At 30.8% G+C, this 24,346-nt stretch overlaps 1 protein-coding gene across 1 annotated transcript in view; it reads left to right on the forward strand.

The window, feature by feature from the left end:
- Positions 1–828: 828 nt before the first annotated feature.
- Positions 829–24,346, forward strand: part of CadN (neural cadherin) — a 953,627-nt gene continuing 930,109 nt past the window's right edge. The window contains exon 1 of the mRNA XM_076414423.1: positions 829–1,102. The gene's annotated coding sequence lies outside the window, so the exon portion shown is untranslated. The remainder of the gene's footprint in view (positions 1,103–24,346) is intronic.

Genomic DNA, 24,346 nt, shown 5'->3' on the forward strand with positions numbered 1-24,346 from the left:
TAAAACAATTATTATTATGTTAGAGACTATGTAGGACTGATGAGTCCTATTAGATATATACCTAGATTTAAGCTATTATAAGGACAAATTGTAGGTTAGTCGGCAACGACTAGTAACAATGTATATAATTATAAAAAAAAAAAAAAAAAAAAAATCTTGTTTTCTTTGCTTTCCTTTATTATCACTTCCACGTCTATTTATCAGTTACTATTTATTGCCACCGTTATGGTTTACGAAATATTTACAGCAATATGGCAATAATATCATTCTAATATGAGAAATTACTATTTTAAGTACTTTTAAATATGATTAAAACGTAGTTAACATAATATCGAGCTAAATAACAGCGTTGATAATTTGTTGTGATTGTTGTGTATATGAGTCTCTTTGATTTGTCTTAGCAAAAATCTGCAAAAATTAAGTCACAGAGCTAATAGAATAACGAGCCAGAAAGTCAAAAAAACTGTGCTTATTTACGACAAATTCTGTCAATATTTTCTATATTAAATTCGACTCGTACACACGCAAAATAAAACAATATCCGATCTTTCCAATAAGGTCGATAAATACCGACATTCAATTAAGATAATTATAAAATCAACCGTACATAAATCTGTCGCTAATCCCCGCAAAGACCCGGCGTGGCGAATAAAAAACGCTCATACACGTTATTCGACCCGTTCGGACCGGCGTTCGCGTCTCCTCGTCTGGGCGGCAGCGTCGGCGGGCGGCATCGCGACGTCCGTCTCCGAAATTCCGAGCGCCCAAAGCGGCAGCGTCGCACGCGTCCCTTCTCGTATGCGCGTGAAAAGCTCGCTCCACTCGCGTAGTATCATTACGACGCGGTTAGAGACCAGTACGAAAATGCTGTCAAGTGTCCTCTGAAAAGGTCCCTTTATTTTTGTTTCAATCGTTTGTCAGACGGGTTTTGACAACGAGCACAGGTCGTCAGCGGGTCATCCGGATATTTGCACGCTTTTTTCCGTGTTTTGGTGCCGACTAGAGTGATTGTTTTGATTCAGTGCACGTTAAATCACTATTTTGGATAGATTTCCCGGACAGTTCACCCCCAGCGACACCCGTAGCGGCGTGTTTTTCCCCTGTGAGTATATCGAAATTTTGACATTACCTAACCTATATTTTTTTTTTAGTTTGTTTTTTAAAACCGTACGTGGACGTTAATTGTTTTGTATCGTGTTTGTGTGCGTTACGGCGTTCCGGTAATTCTCCCGGTATCGAAAACGTTCCCGAAACGTCAAAATTGTCGTTTTTATACGACTACACAACCAACCCTGCCGGTCGGTTTATTGATTCGGGGGGGTATGCGTGGTGGATGAGACCCAGAGCGCCTGCCTGGTGGCGGTGTGACTGACGGTGCTGTGGTGGATATAACCATCCCCCTCGCCTACATTTTTTCGCTCTGTATTATTCAATTTCTCCTCCCAATAGAAAAAAATTAAGCTCCAATTATTCAATTTAATTTCGGAGGTTTTGCACGAACCTTGGTTTATTGCAATGTTTCCAACGCTATATATCGGATTTCGAGGCACAATCATTAGGTCGATATAAATATTGGTACACTTTAACCTGTTATGTTGTCACTTACCTGTTTATGTATATTTAAAATTTCGATAAAGTGATTTTAATCAATAATCAGAATAGTTAAATCGAATTAGTTAAGTTAAATTAATTTAATGGACCATAATTTCTGAATTATTTTGTTATTTTATTGTTGAGATCTGGAGGTATTTATAAAATGGTGTGTCAGTTAAATTTAACATTAACAAATTTAATATGTTGAGTTGCCAATAATTATTTAAGTGTAATTTAAAACTACATATATACTATATTTATTAAAGATTCGTTTTATTAAGATATAACTTATTTATTAAATTCAACACTGAGGAGCTTTATATCTTATAGGAATCTTCAGTCCATTTTTCAAATTCATAATGATTTTGATTAATAATTATTCAATTCAATTTCGGAGATGTTGCACGAACGTTGATTTATTGCAACTTTGCTAACGCTGGATTCCGGATTTTAAACAATAATCATCAGGTCGATATATTGTTGGTACACTTTAACCTGTTATATTGTCACTTACCTATTTGTGTATATTTAAAATTTCGATGAAGAGATTTTAATCAATAATCAGAATATTTAAATCGAATTAGTTATGTTAAATTAATTTAATGGAACTTAATTTCTGAATATTTTGTTATTTTATTGCTGAGACCTGGAGGTTATTATGAAATGGTGCGTCAGTTAAATTTAACTTTAACAAATTTAATATGTTGAGTTGCCAATAATTATTTAAGTGTAATTTAAAACTACATATATACTATATTTATTAAAGATTCGTTTTATTAAGACACTAGCGACCCGCCCCGGCTTCGCACGGGTGCAATGCTGATACTAAATTAAATACACTACAGAAAAAATATGAACATTGTATATAAAAACATAGCGGCCCGCTCCGACTTTGCACGGGCATAAAATATATATGCCTATGTCACTCAATGAAAACATGATTAAAATCGATCCAGTATTTTTGGTTCATTCATTACTGCCCTTGGCTTGCACGCATTAAATTTGGAGTAAAACAATTCCTCTTCCCCTATACTTACTATGAAGATTTCCTGCTATCTTTGGAATATCTAAATTCATACAATTTTTATTACATTACACGTTTTTAAACGCAAATTTTAAATTTGTAATATCTCCGAAAATATTTGTTTAATTTACATGCTGTAAGGAACCATATTGATCTATATTAATTGCACACTGTATTTAAGGTACTTAATTCGATAAGGATTAATGCCGTATTGCTTAAAATAGCTTCGTAAATAAGCCATTTTCTCACGTAAAAAGTAAACAATAAAAATGGTTAATGTGGGTTATCCCTAAAAGATAAACCTATACCATCGCGGACTTTTTTGTAGACCTTTTTATGGTGTACAATACTGTAGTACATTAATTTGATCTAACTCGTAGGGTTAGGCAGCGTTTTTGCTAATTGCTAAAAAACCCTAAAAAAATAGGTTAATTTATGACATCACGTTAGAAACCTCTAAAATTAGCAATGTTGCCTTAGTATATTATGCATGTATTATACATATAAACCTCTTGAATCACTCTATCTATTGAAAAAAACCGCATCAAAATCCGTTGCGTAGTTTTAAAGATTTAAGCGCACATAGGGATATAGGGACAGAAAAGGCGACTTTGTTTTATACTATGTAGTGATAACTTATTTATTAAATTCAACAGTGAGGAGCTTTTTATCTTATAGGAATCTTCAGTCCATTTTTCAAATTCATGAGGATTTTGATTAATAATTATTCAATTCAATTTCGGAGATGTTGCACGAACGTCGGTTTGTTGCAACTTTGCCAAGTCGATATAATTAATGCTACATTTTAACCTGTTATATTGTCACTTTACTTGTGTTTAAAATTTCGATAAATCTATATTATTTAACCATCTGAATATTTAAATTCGATTGGTTAATTAAGATTAATTTTCTAGGATATAATTTCTGAATTATTCTATTATTGTATGATACAAGACCTTTTATGAAAGTATTAAGATTATTTAATGATTATTTTGTACTATTGAGACCTGGAGGTACTTATATAATAGGGTGTCAAAATATATTTTTAATAAATTTAACATATTGAGTTGGAATAAAATATTTAAATGTAATTTAAAATTATTAGATACCATATTAATTAATGTTATATTTTACTAGGACATAACTATTATTTATTAAATTTTACGGCTAAGAGCTGTATATCCGATAGGAATCTTGGGTCCATTTTCCAATTGGTACTGATTGTGATTAACAATCGGAATATTGAATTTGAATTTATTATCTTAAATTTGTAATACAATTTAATTTCGTTTTGTTTAATAATGTTTTGCACGTATGTTGGTTTATTGCAACTTTTGTCGATATAATTGTAGGTACATTTTGACCTGTTATATTGCCGCTTACCTGTTGGAACAATTGGAATATCAACTTGAATTAGTTTATTTAGATTAATTTATTTGAACGTGGTTAACAAGTTTAATATATCAAGTTGGAATGACTTATTTCAATATTAAATTTATTAATACTAATAATTAAGTTCTGTATATATTATATCTTTGTTTTATTAAGAAATAACAATTATTTATGATATCAACTGCAAAAAGCTGTATATTTCGTATATCTAGATATATTTCGCATTATGGACTAAAACAAGTTATAGTTAAATTAACCAATATCTGGTGGATGATACGTTTGGCGATTATTGATTCTTTATAACGATTGAATATTGTAGTTTCATCAGTTTTAAGAGTACATAAAAATGTTCCTTTGTTGAATGTTTGTTTCTTCCTATACAAGATCAAAGTAATAAGTCAATTTTCTATCCATTTTAGGGTTAATTGAGTCAATGTCTGGTGGATAATATGTTTTAATTAATAAAATATCTTTTTATATATCAACATATTTCTTCATACAAGAAGTTACCTTGTTCTTTTTTGTATATTCAAGGCGTTTTTACTTATAATGATTGAGTATTATCGTTTCATTTAGTTTAATTAGGACATACCCATTTTTCGCTTGTTGAATATTTGTGTGTGAATGCTTCTCTTTTTTCCCTACAAGAATATCAAAATAAGCCAATCTTCGATGTATTTCTCAATTTGTTATAACTCTAATAGAACTGTGTAGATATATTTGGCACTATGAAGTAAAATAAGCTATGGTTAAAAGGACTAATGTCTAGTTGACACAAAACTACTTAGTTGTTTCTCTTGGTATATCCATTTTCATTCAGTATTCGATTTTGAATTGAACGTCATAGTTTCATCAGTTTTTAAGAGCACATAAAATTCGTCGTTTGTTGGATGTTTCTGGTGTGAATGCTTCTTTTTTTTTCATGCAAGGTGATCGAAATAAATTAGCGATGTTAATTTATCAATGCAACTTAAGAATATCAGAGGTACTTTCAATACTTATTATTTTCCATTTCCATTTTCTCCTTATATATCCACTGTCATACATTCGTGATTAGTACGTAATGATATGTTTACCCTTCTTCTTCTTATTTTATGTTTCACAATGAAATACACCCAAACATTGTTGTTGAAATCGGTAGAATTTCATTTATTGTCATTTTCATAATTTTCACCACCAAATTTGAACAAATAGGCGAAGAAGAGCTATTTTCTTTCGATTAAACTATAGAAGGAAGACTCATCGCAAATGTTACTGTAATTTAGTGTGGTTGTATATTTTTAACGTTACACAAATACATGGTAAGCCTAAATTAGTCTGTAGCATTGTGTAGTACAACCAATATAAACTTATATATTTAGTATTAGGTTTTCCCTTTCTTCATTTATCTAATAATATGTAGAAGAATGATAACTTTCAAAGTTATTTGCATTATACATGTTTTTGAATCGAATACTTGTTTGTATAATTGGAATTTACTATTAATTTCTTGTGTTGTTCTTTGATTAGCATCTTATTTTGTCTATATCGTAGGCGTTCATTGTTAAAATATATTTTAATATGAATTCTGGTGGTTACTTATTTTTTTAACGCATTCTCTTTTAGATTTGTTGATATCTTTTTTTGATTATGTAAATATTAATAACTATAATATATTTCTTTGATAATCTAATATTGCAAAACTAAATTATAAAACTGTATTTTTTTTTCAAAAGTGTAATAGTAGCTGAGTGACAAAGTGCAATTCAAAAAGATAAAATATATAAATATTTCAGTACGCAGTATCAAAACACAATGTGTTCTTAAGTACGATACTAATAAACAAGTTTAACCAAAACGTGTTAACCTAACATCAGTGAATTGATTACTTAATAAATCAATGTTGATATAAGCGATTGATTATGGTCTTGCATACTAGTAATATACTCTAGGCATGTCACTTGAAGCCTCCTCATATTTGTAGTTATGTTACTTTGTTCTGTAATGTATCTCTCGTGTATATTAGGAATAACCTAATTCCCTACTAAGAATGTATTTAGCTTGGTACATGCTTGATATTGTTTTACTCTGAATACTTTGGTATGTATCATTCAACAGTTCTAATTATTTTTGGACTAGCATTCAGTATTTATTTAGAGCCAACATATAAAGCTTTATTAAAAATTGAGCAACATAAGAATGAATATTAGATCATTATCAACTTTTCTTCATTTTTAGATATTTAAAAGTATATAAACAATAAACATTCAACAACAATTTTATAATTATATAAATTCTACACTTAAATGCATATAATAAAATTAAATCAACTTGCTGTTCACAACTGCCGGCGGATATTTCATTGTCTGGTTTAAGCAGGTTTGACTGATATAAGTGTTAAAGTTATTAAATTCAATAGTTGCATCGTGTTTCTGGTGAAATATCAAAGATGAAGGTTGTTTAGAAACTATCATAACAATTGGGAATTTATTTTTGTTCATTAATCAAAATTTAAAAACATATAGTCAAACTTAGTGGGATTATTAATAAAGCAATTTTAAAGCAAAAATACACTCCTTTTTTTCTTAATATTTTATGTTGCATAACTTATTATTACGTATTATTTATAATTTAATCGACAATACAATAAAAATAAAATGGATTTCAGTTCATTGTACCTAATTTCCACCATGTCTTGACACCATGAGTTATATATTATATGAATTATACATTATATATTATATATTTAGTTCAATGGATAAACATAAATTGCCTGATGAATTTGTAATATTGCAATCTCGCAAAAAGAAGATCTTTTTCGGACTTTTATTATTTATCTAATAATATGTAGAAGAATTAACGAATAACTTTTAAATTTATTTATATTACACGTGTTTTTGAATCGAATACTTGTTTGTATAATTGGAATCTACTATTAATTTCTTGTGTTGTTCTTTGATTAGCATCTTATTTTGTCTATATCGTAGGCGTTTATTGTTAAAATATGTTTTAATATGAAGTCTGGTGGTTACTTATTTTTCTAACTCATTCTCTTGTAGAATTGTTGATATCTTTTATAGATTATGTATATATGATTAACTATAATATCTTTGCTAATCCTATATTGAAAAAATAAATTATGAAACAGTGTTTTTTTCAAAAGTGTAATAGTAGCTGAGTGACAAAGTGCAATTCAAAAAGATAAAATATATAAATATTTCAGTACGTAGCATCAAAACACAATGTGTACTTAAGTACGATACTAATAAATAAGTTTAACCAAAACGTGTTAACCTAACATCAGTGAATTGATTACTTAATAAATCAATGTTGATATAAGCGATTGATTATGGTCTTGCATACTAGTAATATACTCTAGGCATGTCACTTGAAGCCTCCTCATATTTGTAGTTATGTTACTTTGTTCTGTAATGTATCTCTCGTGTATATTAGGAATAACCTAATTCCCTACTAAGAATGTATTTAGCTTGGTACATGCTTGATATTGTTTTACTCTGAATACTTTGGTATGTATCATTCAACAGTTCTAATTATTTTTGGACTAGCATTCAGTATTTATTTAGAGCCAACATATAAAGCTTTATTAAAAATTGAGCAACATAAGAATGAATATTAGATCATTATCAACTTTTCTTCATTTTTAGATATTTAAAAGTATATAAACAATAAACATTCAACAACAATTTTATAATTATATAAATTCTACACTTAAATGCATATAATAAAATTAAATCAACTTGCTGTTCACAACTGCCGGCGGATATTTCATTGTCTGGTTTAAGCAGGTTTGACTGATATAAGTGTTAAAGTTATTAAATTCAATAGTTGCATCGTGTTTCTGGTGAAATATCAAAGATGAAGGTTGTTTAGAAACTATCATAACAATTGGGAATTTATTTTTGTTCATTAATCAAAATTTAAAAACATATAGTCAAACTTAGTGGGATTATTAATAAAGCAATTTTAAAGCAAAAATACACTCCTTTTTTTCTTAATATTTTATGTTGCATAACTTATTATTACGTATTATTTATAATTTAATCGACAATACAATAAAAATAAAATGGATTTCAGTTCATTGTACCTAATTTCCACCATGTCTTGACACCATGAGTTATATATTATATGAATTATACATTATATATTATATATTTAGTTCAATGGATAAACATAAATTGCCTGATGAATTTGTAATATTGCAATCTCGCAAAAAGAAGATCTTTTTCGGACTTTTATTATTTATCTAATAATATGTAGAAGAATTAACGAATAACTTTTAAATTTATTTATATTACACGTGTTTTTGAATCGAATACTTGTTTGTATAATTGGAATCTACTATTAATTTCTTGTGTTGTTCTTTGATTAGCATCTTATTTTGTCTATATCGTAGGCGTTTATTGTTAAAATATGTTTTAATATGAAGTCTGGTGGTTACTTATTTTTCTAACTCATTTTCTTGTAGAATTGTTGATATCTTTTATAGATTATGTATATATGATTAACTATAATATCTTTGCTAATCCTATATTGAAAAAATAAATTATGAAACAGTGTTTTTTTCAAAAGTGTAATAGTAGCTGAGTGACAAAGTGCTATTCAAAAAGATAAAATATATAAATATTTCAGTACGTAGCATCAAAACACAATGTGTACTTAAGTACGATACTAATAAATAAGTTTAACCAAAACGTGTTAACCTAACATCAGTGAATTGATTACTTAATAAATCAATGTTGATATAAGCGATTGACTATGGTCTTGCATACTAGTAATATACTCTAGGCATGTTATTTGAAGCATATTCATATTTATAGTTATGTAACTTTTTTTTGTAATGTATCTCTCGTGTATATTAGGAAAGACCTAATTCCCTACTAAGAATTTATTTAGCTCGGTAAATGTTTGATATTGCTTTACTCTGAATACTTTGATATGTATCATTCAACAGTTCCGATTATTTTTGGACTAGCATTCAGTATTTATTTAGAGCCAACATATAAAGCTTTATTAAAAATTGAGCAACATAAGAATGAATATTAGATCATTATCAACTTTTCTTCATTTTTAGATGTTTAAAAGTTTATAAACAATAAACATTTAACAACAATTTTATAATTATATAAATTCTACACTTAAATGCATATAATAAAATTAAATCAACTTGCTGTTCACAAATGCTGGCAGACATTTTATTGTGTGGTTTAAGAAGGTTTGACTGATATAAGTGTTAAAGTTATTAAATTCAATAGTTGCATCGTGTTTCTGGTGAAATATCAAAGATGAATCAAATCAATATGAATCAAAATTTAAATAGTTAAATTTAGTGGGATTGTTAATAAACCAAATTTGGAGCAAAAATACACTCCTTTTTTCTTAATGTTTTATGTTGCATAACTTATTATTACGAAATTTCCACCATGTCTTGACACCATGGGTTATATATTATATGAATTATACATTATATATTATATATTTAGTCCAATGGATAAGCATAAAATGCCGGATGAATTTGTAATATTGCAATCTCGCAAAAAGACGATCTTTTTCGGACTTTTGATTTATGTATCGTATATCGAATGGAGGAAGGTCAGTTGAATATTTCATATTTTTTCTGATAGTTTGGGAATAAAACGATGTTTGATCAATATAAATGTTTCCGAACAATTCTCATTGAATTTTTTATGTGTTGGGGTTTTTATACTTTCGAATATGTTTTTGTTCCTCTTGTCAGTTTTAAATTATGCTATTAGTACCTTCAAACACTAACATATCATTAATTTTCTTTCACATGTGTACTAAAAATAATCCGTAGTAACAAAAGTAAGATTGGTTTAATTAAAATTATATTTAAAATAACCCAGATTAGCGTTTAATGCATATAGTTGGAACAACAGACCATAACTAGTTTTCTTTTTTAAATATATTGTTTGAGGGTTACTGGTCATTTCCATTACAATTTGTTTTTTTTGCATTCACTGAAAAATTAGGTATTTATCTAAGAGACTATTACATAATATATTTGAAAAATAATATAAATTATATTGTTTTTAACACCATCCAAAAAATTATGAAGAAACTTAAGAAAAATTAGATTTAAAGAAGGAGAATTAAATGTATTAATTAATTTAAATATGATAATATACATTTTACAAAGAAGAATAAATTTTAAACCAAACAAGCCTATAGCATGCAAATTTACTATATAAATCAATATAATCTTCTAAAAAATTATCATCGGTATAATGTACAAGAACAAGAGTAAGAAACTATGAACAACGACTTCATCAGCATATAAATGTTGAGATAATCTTGTTCTTTTACAGCGTTAATTCAACAGGAATTACATGATGTTCGAGAGTGGTACATGACAGGTTTACTACAATTAAGTTGTTCAAAGACCTTGAGGTGTACTAGTGAACAAGGCCTAGGTTTTTTTAAAAGATTTACTTATAAATGAATTAAGGTAGAATACAATTTTTAAAAAGAGTATTAATAGATAATATAAAATAAAATACTTATTGTGATATCTCAATCGCAATGAAAATTGTTGTTACTACAGTGTCAAGTTGTATATTTTTAGCGCTTTAGAGAGTCTCCAGTCTTTGAACCTTTAGCATATTACTATTACTGGCACAACTCCAGATTTTCATGCCATATATTATAGTTCTGTTTATTGATACTGTTTTCGATTTGCAGTTAAATATTGCAAGTTAACATATCGAGAGAAAATTAACCCGAGAAATATTGAATTACTTATAATATCTGTTTATTTTGATTATGTGAAGGGATGAAGAATATTAGGCATATGCGTTTTCTTTCAAAAGTCTTACGATTTTTTTTATTACATTTAATATACAATATGATTTAACATAATATGATGAAAGTGTTTGTCATAAATTACATTTTATTGTGTAATAAAAAAAAATACATTAGATAAACAAAAAAAAACAAATTTAAAATAATGGTGATTGTATTTATCTCCCATTTGGATAATAAAAAAGCTGTGGACGGCAACAACGTTTGTCATTGTCTGGGAAAGTCGAAAAAGTATCACTAGTATAATTATAAACCCGTAAAACAGTCAGGGAGTGCTAGATAATATTAATATCGATTCAATTATTTCGAAAAGATAAGAATCCTCGAAAGAGAATGCCGACGATACCTCCCTAATTGACAATTACTAATAACTTCGTTGACGATGACAGAAATGATTTTTAAATTGTTTTCGAGAAAACTATATTGAATTAATTAATGGGCATCGGGGAGATACGCCGGTTTAGTAGCTGGATACCGACCACCAGCATTGTAACCGCCGGTTTTGTAATTACATTTCGACAAATGATCGCTTACACTTTTAAATGTCTTCCTTAAACATTCGATTTACTACCATATGTGTATTTAATTAAGTTCATGTGTATCACGCGATCAAATTCATTGATGAAGACATCATTCAGTATTCGCTTTCGCGTTAGTTGTTCACTGTTTTTGTTTACTAAGTTCACTTTGAATATTTCTTGTTGATATTTATACAATTTAGAATTATTAATTGAACTCAAATTATATAATGTTCTATAATATATGTTTTTTATAATCTATGTTAATTTATGTTATCTCTGCTACCAGAAATACTGTAGACAAAATAATATTTAATAGAATTAGTAATCGGACGAATTAAAATATTAAAGAATATTAACAGAGTTGCTTCGAAAAATATGTAAGTGACTTAAGCCAGGAAGCACCCAAAGATTATTCGCTATAAAAAGAAACTAAATATATTTTTAAAATTTAATTTAATTGGGTGTTTTCAAATATTTTTTTTTCGCTAACATATTAGGACCTAAGTAATAGGATTTACGCATGGAAACACCCAAAGATTGATTATTAGCTATAAAAAGAAACTTAGGGATTTAAAAGACACATTTTTGGAGTACCGCCTATTAAAAATGATCGAAATGATGAAACGATAAAAAAGCTGAATTATTCGCGGAACCTTTAACTAACGTATTCCAAACGAATGATATTGAATCTACAAAAGATATAAAGCCTGATTTCTCCAATGTAACTTGCCACAGAAATTAACAACAACCCCAATCCTAAAAAGGCTCCTGGAATTGATGACATTTCAACTGGGTTATAGAAAGAGCCACGAAAAGCAATAATTATGTTGATATATATATTCAAAGCCTTTTTGAGACTGAAGCATGTTTCGGAATGTCTTAAGGTTGCTCGAATAATTATGCTTAATAAACCTGACAAATAGACAGAACAAGTTGAATCAAAATTACTTGAGAAACAGCTGTTAAAACATACTAAACCATTTATAGAAATACCAGATTTCCAGTTTGGTTTGGAAATTTTGAAATCACCACTCGACAATCGATCAAGTGCACAGAGTAACAGAGGTTGTGGAAAAGACATTCGAAAAAAAGATACTGACCGGGTATGGCGTTTGGTATTAATCTACAAAATAAGCAATTTGCTACCGTAGAATTTCGACTGAAGTTCCACAGTGACTTGGGGGGACCCTGTCTTTGGCCTACTTGTGTTCTGCTCCATACTGCTGATAAACATTCATTTCAGTTATTTCTAATTAAGTATAAGCATGTTATTTTTCTTCGATATTTACAGAAGTGGGAGCTCTATTAGAGATTATTATAATCATTTCAAACTATGTTTAGCCGACGTCGAAAAAGGAGCAGGTTCTATGTTCGGCAGTAATATATATTCGCCGATTTCTCCGTCATTTGTGGGCCAATTTTCAAAATTTTTTATTCGAAAGAGTGTACCTCCGAGGTGGTCCCATTGGAACCACATCAGGATCTGTGTGCGGGAAGGTGTCGAAATCGAGGGCAACGCTCAAATTTCATAGGCACGTACAAAGTTTTCCCATATTTTTTATCTAAAATAATCAGATATGTGTGTATAATGTTATCTCTGAACTGATGTGACGGAAAATCGGAAGTTGTTCAATGCAAAAGCCATTCAGTTTGCTTTTTAAGAATTAACTATAGCACACAAGACCTCGCGGAAATATTGTTGACAACTGGTTCTATGGTGTAATGGTTAAAGCATTTAGTTCCCAAACGGAGACTGCGGTTCCGATTCCTGGCGGGGCAACAACTTTTTGTTGTTTAGTTAAAGCATTTGTCAAATTATCGAGGTTAGGTAGCAGACCCCGAGACCTGAAGCGCCCTATATTTTCATTGTTTTGTAAGAAAATATAGAACGGCATTGTTGACGAAATATGTAGAGGATACCTGACTACTCATTCGCTAATCGACGCGGACGTGGTATCGGGGCCTGGCGATGGGAATGCTGAGAGGTACACTTTTTGGATACAAAGGCGGGCGTCTTGACTGGGAGTCGTATAGTTTCTTAGAGTCTCTCGAAGAGTAATTGTTGACGTAGTTGATAGCCGAATGTTATTGTAATCACCGTTGTAATATCTTGTATATTATCAAGATAATAATCATCATAATGTTATGCTGAATATTCGTATTTTATTTACCAAGAAATAAAAGTATTTCTTACAGTTTTTATTCTTATTTTTCTTCATATGGGCTGCATCTTTACTTGGCCTACCCATTATAATATTAAATAAAACAACTGTGTAATAGTTATTACAACGATTGTTATGTACATATTTTATATAAAAATGTTTTTTGTGTTAAAAATTTAAGTTTGATTATTTTTTTATTTTTAGTGAGCTAATTATTTTTTGAAGTCGGTTAATTTTTTTTGTTAAAAATATTTTATTAATTTCTAACAATTATTTGAAATTACAGTTTCTATCCATGACTGTATCTTTTTTCTGATTAGATTGGTTAGGTTTGAATTGTACTGCGGCTAAGATACAGGATAATGTTAGGATAAGGATAATATTGATCAAAGCTTGAAGAGCAATTTTAATGTCTTTATTATGGCTGATCAAGTTCTAAACTATTAGGAGTAAGATATATTTCTGCAAATTTATGTTGTACAGCAAATAGATGACGACGCATTTAATCTTAAAAATATTCTGAATTGATTTTTAGTACTCCGTACTCAGGAAACCTTAAAATTTTAAATATTAATCCACTAAGACCTGCTACATTTTAATCGAAACAACAGCCTTTTTTACGCTTTTGTTAAGTTTGTATGAAGTCTTGGAAAAAGCTGTTATTATTTCCTAGCTGAGCTATAAGTTCTCATTGCGTTGTTAGCGTCATCCAGCAGAACTTGCAGTTGTCTTCTGCATTTTGAAGTTGTCTAAGGCAAGTCTGGTTATGTGTGTGAGTTTCGCGTTGAATGTCGATACCAACAATATTACAAATTGGTTCTATTTTGGTTTAGATACTTTTTTATTTTTTTGTCGTTTTGCCAAAAGTTTTGAGTCTTTCGTTCTGTGCTATATCCTTTAAAAACCACAAGAGACGAAAATATCTCTATTTTAAAAATAATTTTGAGCCTCAATAAAAAAGAAACTCAAAGAAGTATGTTGTTATCTGTATCGACTGCTAGAGTCGAAAACTTGATACAGATAGGAAAGATTAATTTACGTAAATTTTTAAGATTAGAATAACTATTAAAATTAAATTGCTACTATATCTTAATTATTAAGGTTTGATTATATCAGATTAGAACTGATTTCATTGTTTTTCATTATACTAACAAGACATTCTTCCACTACCCATTATATTTATTATTATTATATATCATTCCCGATGAAGGTCTCTAGCACACATCAATTTATTCAGTCATTATTTAAATGTATCGTACTAGCCCGATTTGATTATGATGTCTTGATTCTGGTAAAGGTCAACATACGATTTAATTAAAATTGATTGCTGAAACATCTGTATCAGGCCGATGGCGTTCCCCCCTGACAACATTCCACCGATATTCATACGAAAACTAAAAAAAGAACCAGAAACAAAAGCGGTACGTGGGCGTTCGGTCTCGTACTTTCGTATTCCTCCGAGGAGCAGGAACACATTTTTATTCGATTCGATGAAAATCAATTGCGGGTTCTATGTGTGAGGTATTTTTTTATATATGTGTATTATTACGTGTATATGTAGTTTGGTATCATTATTTTTTTTTAATCATGTGAGTTGGGGTGGGGTTTTCTGTGTAATTATATATTATGACCTAGTGTTTATGTACGTTAATGATTCAGTTGTGAGAGGGAAACACTCAATTTACTTTAGCTTACTTTTAAACTGTTGTACTTTAACGGGAATAATTGATGAATGATGATACTAATATAAACTTTGTGAATATCGATTGTATCTTCGTCTGCCAATTTGCCTTTGAAGATCTTCTGACAGAATTGCAATTCTTTTTTTTTTCAATTTCCATGCTATTTAGGCTATAGACTATTTTTTAAGGTTTGCTTCCCAAATGTTGATAGATTTATACATATTTTGCATGTTGCAAAATTACTTCTTTTATATTTATTTTATTAAGGGTAAATGATGTGGCTCGGTGAATGGAGGTAAAACGAAATGAAACAGTGGTGTTTACATAATGTGACCGTTATTTATTGGCAATATAAAAAAATGTGAAAATACAAATAATAAAACGGATGGCAGCGGAGTTACCTGAAGACGAGGCTTAGGCAGTCAATGGTGGCACGTCTAAACCAAACGGGGATTGAGCACTGAATGACCGAAAATACCCTTCAATAATATCCCAGATAAACGTCTCGGGGTTGCCGCCAGCTATTCGTTGTCGGGTTCCAGTTGGCACCCCGCCCGTGTTCAACATATGGGATTATATTTCTGGGTATTTCGTAGACCGTTATTCCACTATGTAAAATTCGACATGCTCAAGATCGCTACATTTTAAAGTCTCCTTTTACCAGCTATGGGTTTTTCTGGACAGTACCTAAAGTTTAAAACGTGGGCTCCAAACCATGGCCCGAGCATTAAGCCCTACCGACCGGTGAGTGACCAACTTTAGAAATTATTCCAGAAGACATCCGGTCTTACCTAGCCTGGTTACTGGCGTGACTGGGATCATTTTCCTTGTCGGATTTTACACTCTTACCTGGAACATTCACACATTTTAAACAATCACAAACATAAATTTACTCGACCCAGCAGGATCGAACCCGCGGCTATCGCAACACTAGGAGGACCGTCCTATCGCCTTTACTACTGCGCCATCAAGCCCTCTGCAAAATTACTTGATCGAATACCGTTTAGTACTATTTTAAAACGGTTTTTCTCAATGCTTAATTCAAAACGTGTTTGGTTTTCCGTTATAATTTTTGTCATTGGCATCAAATTCGTCATTTTTTAAATTTTTGAGGCATTTCACTGAAGGTAGCGGGCCCCAGTGTTTGAAACATTCCTTATTTTTACTAGAAAGAGAAAAATAAAATATTTTTACAAAAAAAATGGAGCGACTTCAAGAAATAAATAAGGAACTAAAATATTAGAATAATCAAACTCAGACTTTTAACACAAATTAAGCACACTTACGATATGCTTTACTGTGTGATCTTCAAAATTTCGAAGTTAAAGATACTGATTCGGCTTGAATAAAAGAACAGAAAATAATGTGTGTGATGCAGATATAAAATTCTCAAAATGTCCGTGTCTTATATCAGATAATTTTAACATAACTTAGCGATTACGAGTTATTAATAAAAAATCAACCATTGTTTGCTTTCGAATTTTTGCTATTATATTTTTCAGTTTACAACATACTCTCCTTTATTATATTCCACATATTCCATGTTTATATTTGCAATGTTTCTTCTGACTTTTTATTCCTGGTTAGCATTAAAGTAAATAACTCCCTGCTTTGGCCTTGTTAAACAACCTAATTGTTAAATTCGAATGAAATTAAGTCTACGATCGAATCCCATCAAACACTTTTAGAAACGTATGGCGATGCTGCCCCGTCATATACCAATTGTTGATTATGGTTTCATCGATTTAAAAGTGATAATTTTGATGTGAAATGACAAAGAGGACCCGGAGGACTCGAAGATCGAAGAAAATGAATTGCAAATCCATTGGAAATTCAGCTCAAACCCTTAAACATTTTCTGATAGCTTAGAAATTAGTGAAAAAACTGTTTCCAGGCATTTGCATGCGATAGAAAAGATACAAAAGAAGAAAAAATGGCTACCGTACGATTGTATAAATTATTGCTGCGTATATTATGAGATTAGCAAGGTGTAGTGTGATAGAAGCTGCTAAAACCGAATAAAACTTACTGTGGATGTCTATTGTATATCATTTGTACAAATTATGTGAGGTATTATTCCAAGCAAAGGGACAAGCAATACTGAGTCAACTTTCGGCCACATGTGCAAGAGTTGCAAGGAAAATACTATTGCAGCTTGAATTCGAGGTTCTGCTGCACCCTATGTTTTTATCAGACATATTGTTTATATTCATTCTGATTATCATTAGTTCAGATTGTTGTAGCATTATTTTAGTTGGCTTATGGTTATGGAAATTGGGTCGTTGGAAAATCAATATTGTTTTTCGAAACGCTATGTTGCCAGAATAATGTAAAAACTGTAAATGTGAATAAAGAAAAATGTAGTATATAATATAACCAATAAACCCTCGTTATTAGTGCTTTATATAGTAAGCTAGTCTTTATAACATAGACATTTGATTTTGAACGAAGTGAATTTTTAACTTTTTTTTTAGGACCGAAACTTTATTTTATAATATAATTTCATTTATATTTTTAAAGCAGATAATTAAAATTAAAAGGTGAACGAAATTAAGCTGTGTTCCTCTGAATAACTAGAGTATATATAAATACAGTAACATCGGATGTTCTTTTGAGAGGTTCTCCAAGTTGGTCATCTGCCAGTTAATAGTGGATAAAGATGGTTGGTAAAAAAAAGTACTTCAATATATAAAAAAACTTTTGTCACCACTAGCCTTTCCACTAGCATTAACGTCCACGTGAGAAAATGACCGGTATTTTTTTGTCACAAAACTTATGTTTAATGTTTTAAAAATGCTTTTTGTATTCGGGGAAATCGTAGCCAATAAAGTCAAATTTCTTTTGTTGTCCAATAAAGTCCAACAACGCTTTTGTAGAAGAGCAATAATATATTCAATATTAATATGGTAACAATGTAGCATAATGCAAGTTCATTATAGCGTAATATATAAATAAATGTGTAATTATGTTATATAACATTTATCCTTGTAGACGTTGATTGTTTATAAAATCCTCGTTTAATTGTACAAGTGTGGGTTGATGCCAATAATATTTCTGCGGAAATCCCGAACATTATACTGTTATTTATTAACGTATATGTATTATCACATAGTTTTTGTTACTAATAAAAGTATTCGAGCTGGGATTATTCAACATATACAAACAAATGATACCAAAACACAAAAAATCTTTTCTTTTTGCTACAACAGGTGAATATCCGGTTTTATTGGCGTGGTTGTTCTATTAAGTGGCAGATAGATTTACGTCATTATCATATTTCAACTAACGGTGGATATCGGTTACTTATTTTGTTTTAAGTAAAATAAATGTATGTTAGTGGAGACCTGTCATTTGGTTTAAAAAAATTTTTACTTTCGTAATTGAATATATGAAAATGGATTGTTATGTTTCATAAGTGTTATTGTTTTAGTTGGGTATATTTAAAACTGTTAATAAAATAGGGTATAATAATTACTACTGTTTATTTCTTCATGACATGTCTTTGAATAGATTAAGCTCTTCCAAGATGGCGCATGTGGAGGAGACGAAATAGTACCATAAGGACTAAAATCAATTTCTTTTGAACGCTTATTTTGAGCTTGAAGATTATAATAATGTTATTATTTGATTAAGATGATGAGGGTTTAAATTTTAGATAAAAAAAATGAAAATATATTTGTATTCGAATAAAACAAAATAAAACAACAGAGAAAGTGTTTTAGATCTTGATGCCGAGATGGCAATAGTGAAATCAAAAATGTACGACGGGAACTAAGTAACATACCGACACTAATTATAGTGTAGAATAGGTTAGCTATTGTACCATCAGAGTTAACCAAAATTAGCTGTAGACTCACTCTAAATGCTGGCACTAACTATAATGAATGTTCAATGCGTATCAAAGGAAAAAACAAACACGCTAGATATACTGCTATAATTAGCAATAACATTGAAAGGATATCACGCGACAGTGCCGTTTATGTTTGCTTCCGAATATGAATTATTATAATTAATCGCAACATTAATGACTCATATCAATTTTGCCATCAGTTTCTTTTATTTAAATGAATTTATTAAATAAATGGAAGTAGACAGAACTAACCTCAATATATTAAATATGATTATTATCAAAATTTTATGTTTATCATTTATAGAAAGATTGTTGATTATGAAATATATGTTAAAAGTAAAGAATGAAGACTGGAATACTCTGAAAACAAACTCATTATATTAATGGAAATCTTTTAGGTTGGTCAAAAACACAGTAACCTTCCAGTTACTGAACCTACTTTTTATGTCTTCAAGACTGAACTGTCATGAAACCCTATTGATCCTAGTACATACCAACTCTTGGATCTAATAATAACAGTTCACGTACATGGCCCAAGAATGTTGCCAATAAAGAAGGTGGAACCCATGAAGACGAAGGGACGGAGTTCATGTTGATTTTTGTAGTATACTTTAAGTATTAATTTTCTCAGAAACTATAAATGCTCCTCAACAAATGCTGAAGAAGTGCGAAAATGGATCGATGATTGAATTGTTGCTAAACCAACATTGACTCTCTCGACATGGTACCCCCATATTCCTGGAAAAAGTTGTAGAAAATGATGGGAATTTTAATGGATGGATATTTTAATTAATATATAGTTCTTCTGTTCTTTTAGATTAATATAGGAAATATATTTAGAAAACTGGCTCTTATAGATGTGACAATTACACAGTTGAAAAACTTTTTGTTCTTGTCCATTAAATGTACATAGTTGAACCACTGTATTGGCTATGTGCTAACGAGATTTTCGAATCATAGATATTTTATAAAATAATTTGGAAGTGGAACTTTAGTGGAAGAATGGAATAATTTGTCATGTTTTGATGACAACACGGTTCTTTTTGTACTTGTTATGTAAAATCAGTGACCACATTTAGACAATGTAATTCCTTAACTTTTTTATTTGGCTTCCATACCTCATTTCATTACCAGGCTTGTGGAAAGTTTTTTTTTTTAAATAAACTCTTAAATATATCGTTATTTTATAAAACTATATTTTGAATCCGTGAAATAAACGATATATAATTCTGCGAAGTTATTAGGAGCAAAATGTCGGTCCTCTTCCAGAACTCTTTCTTTGGCAAGTCGCTTGGTAGACGGAGACAAAAAAACTTGAAATCTGAAAATAGATCTTGTGCACATGTTCGTTTTCTGCACGTGTACGTCAAGTGAACGCTTTATTATGTTACGGCCCAACTGTACCAGGACCGGTCCGTATAGTTAATTTCAGTTAAAGGTGCGTATTTGTTTTAGTAGATATATTTATAAATTATTTGAAATTCACTCGTGTCTCTAATCGCAACCTATATATCCTAACATAGTAATTTTAATGTAAAAATATCGAATAATAGAATTATAAAATTCACAAGCCAACTAATTAACAAGTTTTTGGGATTCTAAAAATGTTGAAACTATTATATTAATAGGTGATTAATAGTTTTTTTGTTAAATATTTTGTGTAACTTTTCTTGCGAATAATTAATTCCTGTTTATGTGTAAATATAATTCATACCAACAACAATAACATAGGTACACGAGGATAAAAGGATAAGTTCGTGAAATTGAGAGTTCTCGAATATATATTTTTATTTTTCTTGAAGTGTCTCAGTACTGAAATAGTGTTCAGTATTGAAACTATTGGTTATTATTGATATATTTTGCTACTGCTGCGCTTATTAGGGCTGTTACGGTGTAAAGCGTTGTTGACAGCTGCCACATTATTCAACGAGTTCGGTTAAATCAATAGACAATGCAACCATAGTTAATTAGTAATTAAATCTACAGCTTGATAAGTGAAGTTGTTCTACTTTCTTGAGTATGAGTGACAGATTTTTTTTTCTTCAGTTCACCAATATGTAATAGATTATTATTTATTATTTGTCTACAAGTACTCTCATTGTTCTTATAATAGGTGAATTGAAAAGTCCCCGGCCTGACACATAGATGGCGCTACTAGAATTAAATCTATAAGTTTTTTAGTTAGCACTAACCCTCAAAAGACGCGTGTGTAAATTTGAGAGCTGTCGGATCATTAGTTTGTGAATTATAGCATTTTGAGTGAAGCAACTATTGTTATTGTGAAAAAAATTGATAAAAAGGAATTTCGTGTGTTGATAAAATATTGCTTTTAAAAGGGAAAAAATACAGTTGAAGCAAAAACTTGGCTTGATGCCGAGTTTTCGGTCACTGTCCCAGGAAAATCAATCATCAAAGATTGGTATGCTAAGTTTAGACATGGTGAAATGATCACTGAAGACGATGAAAGCAGTGGATGCCCAAAAGAGGTTGTTACCGACGAACACATTTAAAAAATCCACAAAATTATTTTGAATGACCGTAAATTGAAATTGAATGAAATAGCGGACACTGTAAAAATATCAATTGAACGTGTACATCATATCATTCTCGAATATTTGGGTATAAGGAAGCTCTGTACAAAGTGGGTACCGCGCGAGCTCATTTTTGACCAAAAACAACGACAAGTTGATGGTTCGCAGCAATGTTTGAAGATGATCAAGCGTAATAAACCCGAGTTTTTGCGTCGATTTGTGACAATGGATGAAACCTGGCTGCATCATTTCACTTCGAAGTCTAATCGACAGTCATCCGAGTGGATTGCACACCAAGGTTATGGCGTCTGTATTTTGGGATGCGCATGGAATAATTTTCATTGACTACCTTGAAAAAGGAAGGACCATCAATAGCGACTATTACATAGCGTTATTGGGCTGTTTGAAGCACGAAATCGCCGAAAAATTGCCGCATTTGAAAAAGAAATTTGAAATTGAAGAATGCATTTGAAAAAGAAGAATTGAAAAAGAAAGTGCTGCTTCACCAAGACAATGCACCGCATCACAAATCGGTGAAAATGATGGCAAAAATCCATGAATTGGTCTTCGAATTGCTTCCTCATCCACCGTTTTCTCAGATCTGGTACCCAGCGATTATTTCCTGTTCTCAGATCTTAAAAGAATGCTCGCTGGGAAGAAATTTTCGTCGAATGAAGAGGTGATCGCCGAAACTGAGGCCTATTTCGAAGAAAAGGATAAATCGTACCACAAAAATGATATCGAAAAGTTGCAGGGTCGCTGTAATCAGTGTACCCTTGAAGGGAGTTATGTTGAATAAAAAAAAAACTAATTTTGCCAAAAATGTGCTTTAATATGGTAGGACGGGGACTTTTCAGTTGAACTGTTATATGCAATGCAATTAGATTGCACTAAGAACTTGACATAATATTTATATATTAATACATGTCTATAAACTTTCCTTTCAGTATTATTGTAAAGTTTAGTTATTATGTAAGTTTGAATGAGGGTAGGGGCTTTAAATATTTTTTTTATTTTTAACATTTTAATGTCTCCTTTTATACCAACTAGGGTCTATTTAGTGTGGACCAATTGCATTACGTGGGGTCCGAACTATGGTCCTTGGTATTAAGCCTACCGACTGGCGAGGGACCAATTTAGAGATCATTCCAGAAGACATCCGGCCTCACCTAACCAAACTGGGTTGATTTTTTTTGTCGGATAATTGTACAATCCTATAGGCAATAGATGTTAGGTTTCGTCCGAATAGACAATACATTTTTCTAAATTTAATTGTTCTGCATCGGTTTAATTGTTCGTGCAATATTAGTTTTCTTGGTCTCTATGTATTGGTTCTAAGAAAAATAGGATATTGTTATTTTCCTTTACTCTCAAACTTACTAGTACAAGAAGGAATACGTAAATGGCACGATTGAATTAAACAAAATACATTCGTAAACACACATTAGAATGATATGGTAATAACCAATTATTCCTGTAAATTGGTTTTATAGGATTTTTAAAATTTTAAGCTTTATTGTGAATAGGGGGTCAAGCATTGTCAATGCTGAAGAATAACATTATTGTGTCTTTGCTCATATTTCTGCTGTTTTTTTAACACAGTGCTCAGCTCAAATGCATCGATTGTAGTCGATGGTGATCTCCATTGATGATTTAATGGAGTAATGGCTTTAAATCCTTGTCTTAATTTTTTTGGCTGTTCACAGCGCTCTTTGTCTTCGGTGTCAAAATCACCATTTTTAAAACGTCTAAATCAGTATTCATATGTCGAATTCGATGCAAACAACATTCAACTACTTTTGAGCCGTTTTCTTCTTCAAATTAATGTTAAAAAGTAAAACCTCCCGCAAATGCGATTCGCGAAAAGCGACACAAATTCAGACGGAGCGCACTCAAAAATGTTTGTTCAAACTTCGACAAAATGATTCACACTGAGAAGTGAAGAAAAGTAAGGCCCGATGCCGCTAATACCAGTAACACCATTTGTTGTAAATCTTTTAAATTCAATTTATAGATCTGGTACATATAATATATTTATCATTTTTCAATACTATACGGCTGACCTGCCCACCACAAAAATTACTACTGTGGCAACATATGCAGATGATACAACAATCTTAACATCCCATGAAGACCCAGTTACAGCATCAATATACCTACAAACCCACCAGGAGCAAATATAATTATGGTTGAAGACATGGAGCATTAAAGCTAATGAAACAAAATCCACGTTTACCCTGCGTAGAAGAACATGTCCACCAGTGAATATCAATCATCGTCAACACCCCCAAGCAGAGCATGTTAAATATCTTGGTATGCACTTATATCGACGCCTAACCTGGAAGAAGCACATACTCTCTAAACGGAAACAACTGGGACTAAAATTATATCAAATATATTGGCCTATCGGGCGCAAATCCAAGTTATCATTAGATAACAAGGTATTGATGTATGTGTTTATACTCAAGCCCATTTGGGCATATGGAATCCAACTATGGAGTACCGCTAGCAAATCTAATATGTCCATCATTCAACGGTTCCAAAATAAGGTGTTGCGTGGCATTGTTGATGCTCAATAAAGTGATACAACGCGATATTCCTCTAGAACCTATAACGAGTGTAATTCAACGTGTTTGTGTGAAGTACTTCAAAAGAGTGTTAGTGCATCCCAATGTACTCGCTAATCAGATAAATGTGCGACGTGATAGTGAAGTGCGTAGACTAAAACGTTTAACACCACGTGATCTGATTACTGGACATATGTAGACTTTA

Source organism: Rhynchophorus ferrugineus, unplaced genomic scaffold, assembly GCF_030347505.1.
Source record: "Rhynchophorus ferrugineus isolate W39M unplaced genomic scaffold, kcgeb_rfMv2 rfM9, whole genome shotgun sequence".
Taxonomy (NCBI): Eukaryota; Metazoa; Arthropoda; class Insecta; order Coleoptera; family Curculionidae; genus Rhynchophorus; species Rhynchophorus ferrugineus.